This window comes from Acyrthosiphon pisum, chromosome A2 (assembly GCF_005508785.2).
Source record: "Acyrthosiphon pisum isolate AL4f chromosome A2, pea_aphid_22Mar2018_4r6ur, whole genome shotgun sequence".
In the NCBI taxonomy this organism is placed as follows: domain Eukaryota; kingdom Metazoa; phylum Arthropoda; class Insecta; order Hemiptera; family Aphididae; genus Acyrthosiphon; species Acyrthosiphon pisum.
This window is the reverse complement of record NC_042495.1, coordinates 98739438-98757124: the sequence shown is the minus strand read 5'-3', so window position 1 is coordinate 98757124 and position 17687 is coordinate 98739438. Positions and strand designations below refer to the sequence as shown.

At 34.9% G+C, this 17687-nt stretch overlaps 1 protein-coding gene across 1 annotated transcript in view; it reads right to left on the bottom strand.

Annotated features, from left to right (window-relative positions):
- LOC107883566 overlaps positions 1 to 17687 on the bottom strand; it is a 76218-nt gene that overhangs the window by 25175 nt on the left and 33356 nt on the right. The window lies entirely within an intron of this gene.

Genomic DNA, 17687 nt, shown 5'->3' with positions numbered 1-17687 from the left:
CATTTTGTATTTTCGTCTTAATAATGGGCAATTAATGAGCTTGAAATGTTAGCGACACAGGCTGTAATTATCCGATTTCGATATAGGTAACTCTTGAGATCGGTTTACGAATATATTATAACGACATTTTTAAGCGAATAGATTCCTACTTGACAATAACACTTACCCAAATTATTTATTAATCAATCCACTCCGATACACACATCGAACGTACAGAGATCACAGCATTCCCCACGGTTTGATAAGGCTTATTATACTGTCCTCGAGCAGTTTTACTGTAAATTATCAAACATACAATTTAATTCGACTTTTAAAATTTTTCGAAAACTTTTGAACTTTTTAAAATTTAGACGTTACAGCGTCTACATTTATTATGATTGAAATTGCCATTAAATATAAAACAAATTTAAGCCATTCATGTACCCATAGTTTTAATGACACGTGTATAAACTTACATTTTACGTAGGTAGGTACACGATATTACAGCGTGCACTCGTTATTGTAAACGTAACGTCGGATGTAATATTTTATCCAAACTTTAGACATACCAATGTACGTCAACTATATTATAACATAAACATTACACAATGTGTGCAGTGTCTTTATGGGCCGGACACAATAGTATAACGATAAACATTTCATCAGAAGAACAATGAGGATAAAATAAATTACAAGTTCTCGAGTCATTTCGAAAGTACGCATAATATTATTATTATTATTATTTGTCCCTCAGTAACAATAAACCAGTTCAAAATTGTCGTTTAAACTAAAAATTTACGCGCGTATTAATATAATAACTCGTGTTTAAAATCACACTACGCTCCGTATGGGGTAACTTTAATAACATGTCCTATGTAGGTACGCGTCTAACACATATTAAAACATTACGATAACTCCAACTCCTCGGTTTGTGTAGGTATAAATAAAAAACGAAAATTACATAAATATTAATGTCTTTGGCCGTAATAAAATAATTTCCGCGCTCAACCCCGCGGCCAACATGGTTATGGTGGTAAAAAAAACATATTAATATATATAGTATTCAGCTGATACCTTATACTACATCATACACCGGCCCGAAAGCAAAACAATAACAATAAATGTATACACGTACACGACGCTTATTTATTTACAAATAATATAATTAATTTCAAACGAGACGATAGTCGTTCGTCCTCGCGTAACTCATACAATTTCTAGCAGTAATCATCTCCCTTTTATGGGGAACTTGGACATCCTTTGTTCATGTGGGTACCTATTTTTGCGCGGAAGTAGCTGAGGACTATAATTATTATACCCGAAAATGATGAGAGAAACTGTATACGAACTATATATACGCACAGAAAGCTAGAACTGTAGTAAGCTAATAACCCTGAAGTTGATGCTCAAATAATAGTTTAAAATACTCATAGTAATATAATATGTATCATCAAAATATATCAATATACTTGTTATTTTACGCCATCAATAATAAATATAAATTGTTCTTTAGCCCCCTCACCACGGTGTCTTTAACCGATAATGCCACTTGTGGGTTAAAATTATAATACCTATGGGCACCTACATCGCAACTATATTTGTATGGGCATAAAACGCAAATTATCCGAAAAACGCTCGAAATACCTAAATATTATTATAGAAAGTTTAGCGTAAGACGCATTACAACAATTTTCGATAAACGACACACGGGTAACCGTGGTTGCTCTTGCATCAGACAATCAGCGAAAATTAATATATACCTAAATTATCGCAACGCGTGGATAATTTGCTTGTATACGGTTTTCCGATTGAGACGGTTTTTATTTTATCAATGACTACGTTGATATCACACGGTCTCAGTTCAATAAGTGCGATATAATTATGTGCATCCGAAAATATTATATACATCAAACTAAAATACAGCGGGCTGTACATTATAATGCGTACTTCAAACGGGAACGAACAAACTATATGCGTCGACGCATAATTCGTTTCCGTACTTCATATTATACATAGGTAATATACATGTGTATATTGTAATGTTTTGTATAATATTATGTGTACGAGAAAATATAAACGACGATCGATATCGCACACACAATGATAATGTATTATATAATCGGTGAAGAAAAAAAATCGTTTTCATTATTGCGCCCAACCTTTGAAAAATATGCGACGAGGACGTGTTTTTGCATATATTATTATACACGCGTATAAACTTCTACATATACAATAATAATAATTATAAATTTATTATAACAATATACGCTCCGTGAGTTCTACGCGACAATAGTGACGAAGGACCGGAAACGTGTTTTTTTTAAACTGCGCGATGACAATAAGTAAGCAAATTTGGTGCGCAGAGTGGCTGCCAAACGTTTACATATTATTCTAGTCTCGAGGGTACGAAAATCGTCTTAAATACTGCTGAAATTGCTGATCGTTATCTCATTATTTCCAACTCAATTAGTGTGATACATAAATATACGAAAGAGGAGACTATTTAGTGCAAGATCAACTGCGTACGCGACCGCAGTTATTGCATTTTATCGGACGTCGAGTTCATCTTCGCGTTCTCGTTATTGGTTCAGGTCGTACTTTTCGGTACAATACTGTTAATGTGTTAAAATATCATACAACGATTGCAATTAAGTAGCGGCTACCCTCGAGCTACAACTTGTTTCTGGGGACATTTCTGAGGATCCGCCTGCGTACAAATAGGATGGCTGAATTTAGCAATAAATACGAAAGATGACACGGAGTACAAGATCAGCCGACCGCAATTCAATATTATATTGCAGTTTATCGCACATCGAGACGTCCGTCTTCGCGTTATCGTTTTCATTTATAGGTCGTAGGTACGTTTCGATAAAATATTATTTTATTCAATATTTTATTTATATTATATCGAAATGGCACAATACTGTTCCACAATACGATATAGATTCGCATGAGATTGCAACTGCAGTCATTGCGTTATGCCTATACGCATTATCGTAACATCTGATCATGTTTCGTTTCCGCTAATTCCGGTCAGCAAACACGACACAAACGGTCGCGGTGGTTCTCCGACGTAAGTCGATAGTACGATAATATACGTTCAAGACATAACGCCGAACACCAAGACCCTACAGGACGCGCGGTGCAGACATGCAGTCCTGCAATGCGGCCCTCGAGAAATACATTTTCTCCTCGTCTGCAGCTCTGGCCCGAGCCATCCTTTTGTGAGACGGTTTTTGGCGAAACGAAAAGATCGTGACTTAACATGGCGTTCACCGCACATGTATAGGTCTAGGTATGTACGCGACGTTTATCGGTAATAAGCAAAACGCATTCGGGTCGGTCATCCGACCGCGCCACGAGCGATGCGTATAATATATAATATGGAGCGTAGAAACTCCCTCCGTATGTATTACCGTATCCGCTGGCCGCCGCAGTCGTTTCGCATTTTTTATTATTATTATTGTTAGGTATTTTTTTTTTTTTTTTTTGTCCGACGTCCGTTCTTATTTTTTCGTCGAATCGCGTCGTACAGCGCACGACTGATACGACGTACGGTGCATTGTCGGCATATTGATGCACATGACGTTACAGATATGGTTATGAACCGGCGGCGGCGGCATATATGGTATACTCGTTATACCGGTAATACCGCGCGCGGTACGGACCGGTTATCGTTTTGTACATAGTCCCGCTGGTTTACGGTATGCGTGCGGCGCGGCGGCGGCGTTAAAACAATAACGACTGTTGTATAATAATATTATATACTATACCTGTACACAATAATAATGTAAGTACACACACGGCGAACGGTATTTCGTTTTATCGCGATTCCGTTGGTCAATCATAATGATGAAAACATCGTTATTATATCCAGATACCTACAACATAGGTACACGTACGCGCCTTATCAACGCAATGTAACAATAACATATCGTAGGTACCTAGTATATTTGTATACCGTGGTATGCGCGATTTTATAATCTAGAACGCATTTTATATATGGCTATAGGTACTAACGACTTCAACGACTATAATGTATACCTCGACGGCGGTATGTGGTCAACGGTACGAATAACGGTTGTGTGATATATTTATAATAATAACACCGGTCGACTAATAAAAGTAATAATTATTTTTTTATGCACGCGTATAAAAATAAAAATGTATTATAATATTTTATTGACGTTATATTACCTATTAATAATAATGTAAAATGTGCGTTTGAATTTTTTCGTACCAATAATTCTTAATACTGAGTTAGACGAATGACAGCGATCTATTATTTGATTTTCTTTAGCTTCATGCGGCAAAATATCTCTTTTTTAGATACTCGTGTACCTACAATCTACATACTGTACTGTACTGTAATATTGTAAAAGTCAATGTAAATTTTATGTTTCCATCGAATTAAACTACAATCATTTATCAATTGAAGATAAGATTACCATAACGAAACACGATATAGATAGATATTCATATATTATACATTGTAAACTGTTTATCTATGTGGGTGCCATACGGCATACGATAAGAAAGTGCTATGTAGTGGTGATGAAATATTAAATTTCCATTAAAAGACAATATGTATGGACCACACGAGGGCCACATAATATTTTTATTTCGTCGAAGAAAAAAAATCAAACATCACAGCACTATGTAAGATTCCATAGTCGATACAGTGACGATTTTGCATGGTTTTATAGGTATAATACATATAGGTCGTCAAGTGGCGCCAAGTCAAAAGTTATAAAAGCTAAAATATTAATACTACTACTTTTTCTATGTATCCAAAAATAAAAGTATTGATTATATTATTATAATATGATATAAAATTTATTTAAACAATGGCCAATGAGCTACAACTGTTTTATATTTATATTATATAAGTATTAGTGCCAAACCATATGTTAAGGTCGGGCCACGGCCAATGAGTAAATATTGTGTATTTGTATATACTTATACAATATTATTTTCATTTACACAATCTCACTATAGGATATCTCAAACAATTATTGACGATGATAATCCACTGACGTTTTCAATGTGCGTAATAGTATATATATTATATACATATGGGATAACACAAGAAGATACTTGATATATCTTCCAAAACTTAGCAAAATTCCGTCTATCGAATGAAATAAAATTTTAAGGAGGAAAAAAAATTGTACGGCCTTCCAAATATAAGACTCTTCTGTATACGAAATTGTTAGGTGTATATAGAAACCTATGCCATGCCCCCCTCTTTGGCATTTTATTATTTGTATACACCATTGATATTTTATACTGTTTGTTTAACATCTGCTATATTGTTTATATTAATGGTATCTATATACTATAATTTTTATGTCTTAAACGTTTGTATATTTAAACTTAAAAGTATAGACATTATAATATATTTTGTATTTAAATAATATGCTCGTATATTTGTGTTGAATATCTTGTTTTTTCCTATGTTACTTTATACTGCTTGTTTTTATAAGCTAATTCTATGTTGATATTATTTTGTTTATGTTTTAAATACAATAATATATTTTTATTTTCAACTGTTTGATTACTTAAAAGTTGATACTATTTAAATTACTACAAATGTATGGGGTTGAAATAAATATAATCATGTTAGTTACATAGTTTTTCATCCGTCGTGACTTCAGTCAGTTTAACTTGCACAAGAATAACCGTATCTCGAAGACTCGAAAGGTCGGGCGTTGAAATAAAAAACCAAATGAAAAGAAATACCATTAAATCATTGCGGCATTAATGAATCAATGACTCCCAATAATTATTGTCGGGGTGTGAATATGTATTAAGTTTATTGAGACAAATCGAGAGGTAAAATATCTTCTCGTCCATCTAAGATGCTCATATATTATATTATAATACGGTAACCAAAAGGTAAAAATTAAAACATCGTATAGTAGTAGGTAGCAGTGTTGGTCTCTCCACCCATGGACTGCTATGCACAAGTCAATTTTTTAGACCCATGGCGCGCATGATATTTGTAACGAAATTATAGAGCTATATAATTAAAACATGAACGAGTTATTCCCAGCAACGCGTCAATTTCGTTACAAAAATCACGGTCCTATACAATTTACTTATGTGATTATTAGTGGATAATGGATAATATATTGAATAATATTATAAAAAAATACAAACAAATTACGTAGAATTTCAACGAGTAGTGTGTTCTTTATTAGTTATTATTATTAAAGTTATTACCTATTGGATTAGTATTAGTTATGAAAGTGTTGTAACCATAGAATTTTACAATATTATTATGCTGAATTTTTGAAAATATAAGTTTATTTTGTTCATTCGAAATTCAATCAATTTTAAATTGTTTTTTTTTTTCATATTATATTTAGGGTTTACAAGTGGAAGTAGCTGAGTGTTATATTAGCACCAAACTGTCATAGTTGTATATTTTGGGAAGGGATTGGGCACCAACGATGGGATTAAAAGCACAATATTTGTGCTATTTAATAACGTAAGTTTGGTTTTGAAATTGTGAAGTGGGGGAAATGGAGCTGTAAGCATAATTGCATAAACAACTAACCATATTGTTGTAATGAACACACGAGCGAAAAACGAACAAACCTGTTATCAATCATCCCTTATTTTGAAATCGCTCATATTTGTTTTTTTATATTGTATTGTATAATTATATTATATCAAAAATTGGGTTAGTAAAAAAATTAATTCTTCGAAAAAACTTTTAAAAAAATACGTGTATGCGACTAACCCGCATCATGTCCTGAACGAACAGAATATATTATTATAATATAATAGGTACGTCATATTATTATATCATATCTATAGACAATGATATTAATCGATACTCGAGGGCATTTGCTTAAAAAATATACATCATCGTGTGTGTATGAAAATTGTGTTTCTCTTATTATAGGTACGCCGAGAACGAAATTATGACATAATGATACGTTATTATTATCATACATCGACGTACGTTTATAATGTTTTAAGTGTTTTCGATCTCCGTCGCACGGGTTTGTACCTATATTATAGTGGTTATTACCGCGTTTCTGTAAGTTCGGGAAAAATAGAAAACGGCATTTGAAGCGCGATTATTGGAGAAATATAGAAAATAATGACGCCATATTGCAGACATCTGTAAAGCGTACACCTATATATGTAAATAAAGGATATTTTAATATATTATAATATTTTACAAGTATATAGATATATACTATAATATGGTGATCATAAAATCCTACGGAGGCCAACAACATCAACATCATATTATATATTCCTTTAAACATAATATAAAACCATAATATATAGGGAATTAATACGAATAAGACGATTTCATTCTTCTTTTCAGTTGAGGAGGAGGTTTTTATTTTCAAAAACCAGATTTTTAAATGTTGCCGGAAACATAAAGAACTCGAGTTGAATTTGAAATAATGTCTGCAGCGCATCGTGATTCGCATATTATAATAATCGCATACAACCTGCAGATCTCCGCCTTAATCTACTCACGATATTATCCGAAAATACTGAATAAAGAAAAAAATTTAGTCTCAGCGCCGTTGCAATAATATTTTTATACGCTCTCGAGATAATATACGATTTAGGTATATAAATAGCTACATATACCAGTGGCGTAGCCAGGATTTTGAAATGTGGGGGGTTTAGGTATAAACAATGTTTTTACAGTTTTCGTAGATATATGTATATAATACATTTCTTAGGGAGAAAAATGTAAATGCGTGGGGGGGAATAAAGACCCGACCACTCCCCCCCCCCAACCCGGGCAACGCCATTGAGGTATGCACTAAAACGTTATATTATTATTAAATATTATATTTTACAATGTCAAAGGTGGTCGAAATCGAGTACGATACGCGTCGGCACGCAAAATTGGAATATTCTAGTACCCATATCTTTGCGTACATATAGATATATTATAGCGACACAGCAGCAATCTCGTTTGTGACGAAAATCCTCGACGACGACGACGACGACGTCGACAACTTACGCGTGCACATTATGACTATATAGAAGACATTTGTACGTAAACGGCGCCCTCGCGCCGCCTCGACCGTGATTTCGACATCCGCTCCGGAATACATATTAACTTTTTCTCGTACACTTTTTCCTCTCTCATTTCTTTTTCCCGTTTCTTTCCCGATGTTCGCGATGCACACACAAGCGCGCCTACACCACTTTCCCGCCCTCCCCGCTCCCGCCTGTTCGTAAACGTCGGAAAAGGTCGTCTTTCGCTCGTGTGTCGCATACACGTCGCGTACATTCTATAGTCGCCGAGAGTCACAAACCGTCCGCCCTTCCACCCGCAACCCCTTTTTTTACGCGCTACTCTTCGCGATCTCTTCTCCTCCTCGCGCGACCTTTGCGCCCACCGCCGCCGTTTTAGCACCGCGCCCGCACACGTTATGGATGGGATTTTAACGATACTCCTCACACACTGCTGCACGCGCAGACTTTATTATTATTCGAGCGGTGATGGGGGGGGGGGTATTTTTTATTTTCCTACCGAGTTTTCTCTCGCTCGCACTCGGGGCGAGGGATTTTTCTTTGTCACTTCGACTCTAACGACCCCTACTGCTGCAGTACTGAAGAAAGATACGGGGTGAGCGAAGACGGCAGCATCAACGATGGTGGATCGGCGAAGGGGGTACGCGGTACCCCTCCTCTCGCACGTCCTATACTGCTCTCACGAGCTATACATATTAATATAAAATACTCTTCGCGGGGCGCATAATATATAACGACATTATGATAAACGCAAATAATATTATTACGACACAAATACAAACCGCACATTCGGTTTATTCGCGATTCAACATATTTGTATATTGTAGGCAATGGCGATCTATTTTAATAGAGAGGTAGCTATGATGGATATATGATGACTATTGGGGTGACCCTTCCCCAAGTTTCTTAATTATAGCCACGTACTTTGATTAGAAGAACAATTCACAGTTCATATGAAATTATAGACTGTATGTATATAGATCAACACACATTTCCACACAATTTTCAACCACCTAGGTGTTGCATTTAGTTTCCCTAAGTAGTGGGATAACCAGTGAAATGTATTTTCCGCAATGAGAAATGATGAACATTTCCACGTTATGCAGCAGCAGAGCAAAGATTTTAATATTTGGCAATAATTCATAGCGAAAGAAATGTATCAAAGGATATCACCATATTATACCAGTATTAATGATATAATATTGAATTAACTTTCAAATAAAGCAGTGTGTCAGATTGTATTATATTAAAATTCCTATTTTTTTTTTTTTTTTATTGATCGAAAAAAAAGAAATGCATAAATTATTTTTTATGGATAACATTTTCGATTATCTATTAATTGTATTGTTTAGAAATATCAATCGCATTGTTTTTAATAACATGCATCAAACGGTTTTTTTTATCATATACGCATTGTCTTATTGTTCAAATTTGGTTGTGGCTGAAAACCCCATTATTTTATTATATAGGTCCGAGATGGACGTCGAAATCGTGTTTGCCAAGTATCGAGGGGTTGGTGCACATTCAAAAGAGCGACAAAATATAATACGACGGACTCAAAGAAACATTCGTTGCGAGATTCGTTTGTAGTTATTGGTACCTATACATTTTACCTATACACGCGTATAATATATATAAAAAAAATCGTAATGAACTATGCGTCCAAGTGGATTTACATACTCGTTTATAAATTATAATATAGCCAAATAGCTTATATTGGCATCATCAAAATGCGTTACAAAAGTCAAAAATTCTAGGGATGAAATGTGGAGTGGAATTAATATTACATATTAACGTGCTGCCACAATACTTTGTTGTTGAGCGAGTGGGTCGGGGGCGGGGGGGGGGGGGGTGGCAAGGGGAGAATATATGTTTCGAATGCGTCGTCGGGCCCCGGTCAAATATGTTACACAACGACTTCAGCTGCGCATCGACGACTGCACCCTGCAACCGGGGCAGCAATTTACGAAATTTAAGACCTGCATATACTATGCACCGCGTGCTGCTGCAATAACGGTCACCTGCAGGTCGTTGGTACACATTATACCATATTATGTATACCAACGGTCAGCCCGACTGTGCAGCCCGAGGCGAGTGGGTCGCGGCTAGCGTGACGCTCGTGTATATAGGTAGGTGTGCGTGTGTGTATGTGTGCATAATACGAAACAACGACATCGAGCGATTATTGTCGAAAAACATAACACGCCGCCCGAAATATAATATAATATAATAATATACAACGATATAATACGAGATATAGGTAGCAGGCATATATGTATAATATGACGCGCGTGTGTAATATAATTTCGCCAAACGATAACTGCGCTGCAGCAGGTCTCGCGTGAAAGGGCTTAAATACGTAATATAATATATATGTATGACGAGAGGGCAAATGATTGGCGCGGAGGGCGTCCGTGCGGGAGAGGTGGTAGTGGTGGTGCCGGGCAGGTAGAATAAAAAACTAAAAAATAATAAAAACTATACACACACACACACACATAATATATATATATATGAGACAAAACTTGGGGCCGGCGGCGGCGGTCAAAACACGACGGCGTCCATAAATATGTGTACATATATATATATACATCGTGTGTATGATTTATGAACCGAGTTCTCCTTCCAACGGGTTCATTAGCATTATTCATGGGGGTATTGGGTGCGGCCGCGTTCTTAAAAAAGCACGGCCGGATTATACGTATAAATAAAATAATGCTCCACGCACACACACACGACGGAGGACGACGCGGAGAATCGTATATAGACCCACCTTTAAGTATATATTATACGACGTGATACCGAGGCATATAATATAATATATAAATATATTAGTAGGTATGTACTATATAGGTATACCTATGATGATATTATATGCACGTCCTATACGAGTTTTCGTTTCCAAATAAATTAATACGCGCACGTACTTATACCGGTATATAGGTACCATACAGCTACGTTATGGTGTCTACGATGTTTATAGGTAAGCATCATAAAGGGAGAGCGAACGCGGGTTTTCGTCGAGTACCTTTACGAAATGTGAATTATGTATTATAATTTAATACTACTGATACTACTAATGACTATATATTCGATATTACCTATTATGCGTTCTCCAGTGAAGTTTATACTAATAGGTCCCACTTGTATGAACATTTTGTCTCCGATTTAAGTGATGGGTGTGAGCACAAAGCTACTCCCGAACTTGTTCTAAACGTATCGTTAATGGGTAGGTACATATTATAGATTTCGATATTTTCAAACACTATCATTACCTACTTTATAAATGTAAAAAGTTATACATCGATGGCAAATGAGTTTTTTATACGAAATTAAAGTGTGATAATGTTAAACTCACGTGCGATGCGGAGAAAGACAATAACATCGAAACGATGGATATAAGTATACGACATAACTAGGTTAATACATCCAATAAATCTAGAAAAACTAATTTTTGATAAATCCCGATAGTAATTTGGGTCAATCGCGCCGACAAAATGTGCAGTGCGAACCGTAAAATATTTGGATGACATCGGACAATTTATTGCATTATGATTATTATTGATTTTTAAATGTTATAATGACAAACGCTCGAATAGTGTGTGAATCGTATCGGTGATAAGCTTCAGATGTTTTCGTATTTTTTGACGAGCGGATAATTTGGCTAAATCGTTTGTTGATGAAAAGCGAGCACACAATATTATTGGATTACCTATATACGAACCCAAGTCGGCCTTTTCGTTTGAAAGCGTGCGGTTTTGATGACGACCACAATGTGTGACGTACCTACGTACACATTTCTATAGAATAATAATAATGCCCGACAAGAACAACGAGATAGTTTCGTGTACAAAGCAAATATTGTGTTATACACCAGCATAGAGTCGGCTCTTTCGTCCCGGCGGCGACGGCGGTGCGCTTTGTCACGAAACTCGATACGGCGGTGGCGGCGGCGGCGCTATTTCAGCCATCCTAAACACATTTTTTTCACAATATTAATATTATCATCGTATTTGTTTTGAGTACAAGACAGCTACGATAATAATATCCACAACTATATTATTATACGACACACAACTATTGCGCATTCCACGCCGAACGCGCAAAGTCAGTTTTTTTTGTATCGTCCACTCTACTATTGTAGCGGCTATATCATTGTAACGGCCGCTAATAATAATATGTAATATAATAATATAATATTATTATTACAATAATGACATGATAATAATCATATACACCCCCGTAGCAATTTTTTATCGCACACACTATAGGTATACAGGGCCGGATCTTAGCTTTTTAACACCCGGGGAAAGTTAAAACAATACGCCCATCTCGGGAAGTTTACTAGAATTAGTATTTTTTTACGAAAAATCAAGCACACTCACACAGTATTGTGAGGAACAACATTTACTAAACCTTTTGCAATATACTGGACCAATATTTTATTTACCACAAATAATTTAAACGATTTTAACTTAATAATGAAACATTTTAAATTTTTAACTAATCAAGTAATATAGTTTTAGAAGCACTTTTTAAGGCCAGTTGTACCATCTTTGACTAAAGTTAACCAAATCGGCAGAATTTTCCCGATTAAATATCTGTTATCAGCTGATTAAGCTTAATCGAAGTTTAACCGTATAGACAGTACAACTGGCCCTTAATGGTGTAATTAAAGCTAAAATCTGTGGTCAATATTTCTAAGTTTCAGGTTTAGAATAAATAATATTGATAATAGGTAATAACATGTATGAATTATGTATTAATAAATCTAAATAATGTATCCATTGCTTACTTTAAATATAAAAAGTTTTATGTAAATAACAATATTTCATTTACAACATAACAATATCATACATGTTTCATTTTTAATATTTGTTAAATCAAAATTTAATATGTACCTAGGTACAGAAAAAATACAATGAAACAAAAATGTGATTATGTACTGAACATTTTAATATAATGATTATAACATGATAAAGAAATTTACTTTATCATGGATTGTAACTTATGAATTAAATTATATACCTACTAAAAAATCTACATTATACATTCTACATTTTATAAATTTCCAAAATAATAAGAACCCGTTTGTCTATTTGATATCTTGAACTATAAAAATAAATTAGATAAAAAAACAGTTTATAGTAAAAAACTAACCAAATAGAATATAAATTTCCTTTTAAATTATTTTAATATAATATGTAAAACATAATTTTAAATCTGACTTGGGCTACATATCAATAGGATAGTATTTTTGTTTTAATTATTTAATTATGTTGTACTTTCATATTATCGAGTTTATCAAGGAAATGAATAGTTGTTTATTTGTATTTAAAAAGCAAACACAAATAACAAATTATATTCCATTTATCTACTGGCCATGGTGATATTTATAAAAAAGTTCAATTTATAAAAAGGCATTTGTTAAATATAAAGATTTTTATAAACCTGCGAACATGTAATTTATTAAATAATCTGAAAACAATTAAATCAGTAGTAATACCTAAGTAACATTGTATGTAGTACATAATTTTATGCAGTTCCTATTTAAAAAAAAATATAGTTTTTAATTTAAAATTACATAACACTGAATTACAATTAATAGTGCCATTTTTAAGATAAAGTTTCAAATAACTATTTACATAATATATTATAATATGCAAGAAAACGATGTAATTTACCATACTTTATTATGTCACAAATCGGAGACTACATTAATCTATGATGGACTAAGGCGTGTACACTTTCGCTGACAATTGCGGACGGGTATTTCCACTTCGCTACGTACCTATTTCATATTTTGTCCTTTTTAATTTTTAAATCAATGTTATTACTTATTAGTTATTACCTATCTCGATTAAAAATAAAATTATTTATCAATATTACATATTTCCTGTAAAATATTATTTTGTACCTAGTTTTGACTTTTGTTTTTAAGTCCATTTTCAATTTTCAATTTACAAATTTAAAACCTTAAAAATATGCCCACGAAAATTATACGCCTGGAGATAAATCCCCGACTTCCCCCCTCCCCCCCTAGATCCGGCCCTGACTATATAATATTATAATATGTATACCTCCGTATTTGACGTCGTAATTTAACGACTGCTGAGTATCGCTGCGTATAGGTGCATGATCGTAAATCATTTGACACATATTTTGCAGATGGATTTTTATTACAATAATAAATCAACTGCTGCGGTACAAGGATTTGTGCGCATCATAGGTGCAAAGTGCGTATATTATCGGACGTACCTGCATATTATTATTAAATACTACCAATCGATTTATAATGCAATAACAACGGACACTGCAATTACACACAAGCTGATCGAGCATATTATTTATGTACCTACATATTATAAGTAGCGTTTATTATTAATATCGTCCGAATTTTGGAGAAACATAGAATTTCGAGATCGGCAGTCGATAATTCACGTGACAATGTTTTAACGAGGAGCGTACATATTTTGACTGTATATTATAGACGCAAGCTGCGTTACAAAAACAGTAAAATGAGTTTTGAGAACAGAGTCCGCGAAAATAATATTATTTCGATGGCACGCACATTCGAAGATTATCGCTTCAATAAGGCGTCACGTCGTGCGCAACGAAACGCCATCACGACCATACATATAATAATACAATATTACATCATGACATGTACTGGAGCCGACGACTAAATTAGCACGATCCTCCTATAATATACTTGTCTCGTCCACCTATAACCTCTACCGCGATTTAACCTCTTAGATTTGTATATCCGAAACGATGCTTTCGATAAGCCTTCAAAACGAGCTAGCGGTCAACGTCGGCGGCCCTTGGACTGGTCTTGTTTCGTACAAAAAATAACATGGTTGTGTGTGTGTGTGTGTGTGTGTGTGTGTGTGTGTGTGTGTGTGTGTGTGTGTGTGTGTGTGTGTGTGTGTGTATTGGAGGGAGGGTGGAGGACGCCTTATAACTTTTAAAAATCACTCTTCAAAAAAAAGTTCTGTTTAAAAATCCTTGCCACGTATTATTCTACATTTCTACTACAATATTTAGGCGTACAATATTAATGTTCTAAAACGCTGCAGTTTTAGTCGAATATTTTGTAATTAGGTTTGCCACAAGGTGATGACGGACCTAGAAAATCAATCTACTCGCGCTACTCGTTTCTAAATTGTTATACCTTCTATATTCTTCGCCCTTCAGTTTGACTCTGCGGCCGTGAAATGTATACAAGAAGATTCATTTTCCGAGACAGGACATCTCAACAACGACTAAGGAGCCTCGAAATTCAACGGCGATTTATTAATCCGCGCTCGGCTGATTCTATCGCGAGCCATACCTACACAAATTACACTCGACCGGTCATCAATGATAAGTGAACGAGATCCATCATTAGGTACCAGTTTCCTACCTAGATATAACCTAACCAGATACAACGGTGGCCGTCATGGGTTATAATTTACATTCTAGTAATATAACAACGCGTATTAATATTTTGTGGTTTGCTGTATGTCTGCGCATACCGTAATGATAACGATAGTCGATAGATGCACTCAACAGGTATCCATTAAAAAGCTAGTTTTTATCTCATTTGCTGCGACGTACATTGCAGTATACAGCCCATAAATTGAATTTACTAAACAATTAATGGTAAATAGGTACGCGTAATGAAATCGGATGCGTTGTACGTTTGTAAGACGGCGCCAGCACAAACGGATGTACTTTACTCTATATGTATCGGACAAATTAAAATGGATCTTATAACCATGTATCACATGGTTATAAAAATGGAAAATAAATAACCACGAAAAATATGTATATTATGATTTTACATAATATTATATTAGTTTTCGCTATCGCGGATATACATATATTATTTCTAATCATTACATTTTCATCATTAAGAAAACATTCAACATTTAACATTAGTCATTAGGTGCTGCATATCGAATGAATACCTAATACCTATATATACCATACGATACCAGCGACCAGCTTTATACGCACACCTATAGTTGCATAATACTTGTATGTACATAGGTATAGATTGCACCTGTGGTATGCGATAAATAAAAACCAACACGGTACCTATATAGGTGAACGTGCTTAAGGAGACTAATGATTGAAACAAAAATTTCCGCAAAATTTTTACAAATCTGCCGGTTGAAAATTACCAATCTTAACGCGTACACATAACGCTTCTGTATGCGAGTATCAGCTATTTTACACGTCTCCGGTTTTGTACACACCGTTAAATCGATATCGACATTGTATAGGTAATTGTATTTATAATATAAATTGATTAAATTTCACTTTGATTATTATTATTTATTAATATTTATTTATACGCATTAGAAGTGATTCATGTTTTCCACATACTATATAAAATACTATATAAAATATTAGGTATGTCGAATTCCCACGGTATACACATAAGACTATTGATTCCAAACCGAAGACATGACGTATTATTATTGCCGCATTAAACTATTAAATTACAAATTATACATAATTTGTTCCAAGTACTAACTAACCGTAATAATTGGTAACTTAAGTAATACTAACTAGTCGTGCATCTCTATAATTTGAGGCAAATATTTCTACTCGCGTTAAAACCGGATTGAGCCAAACGTATTTGCAGTCACAGCTCGCACAGGGTGCGGTTTTCCCGTTATGCGTGAGGTAAGCTGTGGGAAAACGAGAAAACTCGATTAACCCTCCTGTAAATCATATATTGGTCGTACATTACAAATACCACTGATTAACCGCACTAGGTTAACCGATGGACACATACGGATTACCGGTGACCGTACAAAAAAAAAAAACACCCTCGTGGCACTCGTATACACGTAACTATATTATATTATTTTTTTAAATATTGATCGCTTAACGTATAGAGAATTTGAAGAGTCACGACCTACCGCATTCAGAGATATATGTAAGCCACAACTATAGGGAGTATCATGTTATGCCTAGTTATATACTTTGACGACGGCGACGACGATTAATAACACGCAGAAAGTAGGTACATTTTTTATAGAGTCAAAGTTTCGACGGATCCAAGTACATGTTTAAACGATCTAACAGTACACCCATTTACGCGCGTTACATATCGTAAAATATTATATTATACCTGCCTGAACACTCGGCATTATAGGTGTGTGTGTGTGTGTGTGTGTGTGTGTGTGTGTGTGTGTGTGTGTGTGTGTGTGTGTGTGTGTGTGTGTGTGTTAAGTGCACCGTGAGTACGCCGCTTTTTGGACGAATATATATGTGGTGGCGGCGCGCAGGGGAGTATATTATTTCGGAAATAACTCTACGTGTGTGTGTGTGTGTGAGTGTGTATTATGTGCGATGCCGACGAGGGGATAATTGCCGCGATAAATCGTACCGAAGAGTGCTGCTAATGGGTTAATCGCGTACCGCTACACTATTTATATATATATAATATGTGTACAGTCGACACCGCGGTGTATACGCGGGTCGGGTCTCGTCGTAAGCACGGATCGTTGGACACGTTACCGTGACTACTTAAACAGAAAACCAAAAGGCCACCGTGAATAATGGTGATAATGATATAATAATAATAATCTCACCTACACATAATCGGAAATTGTTAAACAGTGCTCTGACGATACGATATCGAATGATGCAGAAGAAAACGTCATCTACCTATTAGTGGCCGAATATAA